The 1,848-nt window shown below is 41.6% G+C and overlaps 1 protein-coding gene across 3 annotated transcripts in view; it reads left to right on the forward strand.

The window, feature by feature from the left end:
• Positions 1 to 1,848, forward strand: part of kifc3 (kinesin family member C3) — a gene marked incomplete in the record, with an annotated part of 31,773 nt that overhangs the window by 3,324 nt on the left and 26,601 nt on the right. The window contains 1 exon segment of one of the 3 annotated variants that reach the window (XM_035651785.1): positions 562 to 681. 3 annotated transcript variants of the gene reach the window in all.

A 1,848-nucleotide genomic window follows, 5' to 3' on the forward strand; every position in this document is an offset into this window, starting at 1 on the left:
GAAGAAAGCAGTTCTGGTGATTTGGTTGACGTTGTGTTCAAAGGAGAGGTTGCTGTCAAAGATGACTCCGAGGTTGCGTATCTGTGGGGAGGGAGACATTGTCTACGGGGCGCTATTGAGCCACTTTGTCACATCCATGCCCAAGATTTGGTGTTTCATGAGTTTCTGAGCATCTTTTGTTTCCATAAATATTAATAATAATTGGTCAGAAATATAAAGATAGGAAATAAACTCAATAAACAACCAATAAACATTTTATAGAACAAATGATCAATTGAGAAAATAAGCAATAATGAAAATTGTTAGTTTCTTGAGATTCTGTCTCTCTAGTAACACACACACACACACACACACACACAGGACTGTTGAATATTTCATTTGGGGGGAGGAGCAGCTCCTCACGCTTCAGTTGAGGCTGAAATATTTATCCGTCGATGGGGAAGAGGGAGGACGAGGAGGAGGAGGAGGCGGGAGGGTGGAAGAGGTGGGGCCAGAGGAGGTGTGATGCTGCTGTGCTGTTGCTAGGGGAACAGAGAGGGAGGAAGCTGTGTGTGTCTGTGTTGAGGGGGTCGGTGGGTGGCGTTGACACCGATCCTGCTGCTGCTGCTGTGTGTCGGCGTGAAGCTGCAGCAAAGACGAGGATGCGGCGATGATGCAGACGGCGAGGCCGCAGGGAGGGAGGTAAGAACGGGAGACAAAGAGGGAGAGAAGGAGGGATGGAGGTCGGAGGGTGGAGAGAGAGAGAGACGCTGCAGTGGAGACCGAGAGGGACGGAGAGATGGAGGTCTGTCTGTAACCTGATGCTGCAGAGTCGCCTTTCCTCTGATGACCTGAATACACGTCGATTGTTCAGACGCATAAAGCTTTATTTTATTTTTTATTCTTCACTCGTCCTGATAATCCTCCTTTTGTCTGTTCACTCTGTCCGGTTTTATTCTGGTTATCGACACACATGTAGAATTAATTTCTGTGGCAGATTTGTTCCCCTTAAAGAAGAATTTTTGGTTTTTATTTTGTTAAAAAAAGATGCTGCTTGTTGTAATTTGTCCAATTAGTCTTCAGTATCACAAGGGACAAATCCAACTCCGGTACTGGTACCGGTACAGTTACAGGACAAAAAACCCATCATGCAAAGGAAAACGAGAGGTTATCCACTACACTGTAAAACCTAATGAATAAATTTAACTCAGGCTGGTGAGGAAACTAATCACCTTAAACCATTTTATTTTTATTAACTCAAACAATTGAAGCATTAAAAAATATTTGATTTTAATAGAAAAAACTCAATATTTATTGTTAGAGTAACTTTGGGTAAATTCAGTTAAGTCACACTCATATGCAGCATTTTTCCAAACTTATTTGAAATGTGTTCACAGAATTTATCTGAATAAAGTCACTTAAATACATCTTAGTCATACAAATGTTACCACCAAGTTGAATTTAACGTTTTCATGTCGTAGCAGATGTAGGCGGAGCTATAATTAAGTATTTTAAAGGGACAGCGGAACCCAAAATCAAAAATCCTCCTACTTCTAGTGTTGTTTACCCCTACCTAGATGGTTTTGGTGTGAGTTGCTGAGTTTAAGAGATATTGGCCTTTGTTCAGATATAATTTCTAGAATTCATTGTTACAGCAGGACACAAAACTGTGAAAATCTCACACACAAACATCTGTATAAATCCTGCTTTTCTGTCCAATAACTTGCAGAGTCCCTCAGGGAAGCACCCTGGGTCCTCTGAACTTTCTGTAAATTCTTCAGATTTTCAAAAACTCAGCAGCAGGGTCTCTTTCCAGAACTCATGAGCCTGTTACTGAAGATAAGTCTTTGTTGTGAGCAGTTTCATGTA

Source organism: Morone saxatilis, unplaced genomic scaffold, assembly GCF_004916995.1.
Source record: "Morone saxatilis isolate NCDOM2014 unplaced genomic scaffold, NCSU_SB_2.0 Contig11, whole genome shotgun sequence".
Classification (NCBI taxonomy): domain Eukaryota; kingdom Metazoa; phylum Chordata; class Actinopteri; family Moronidae; genus Morone; species Morone saxatilis.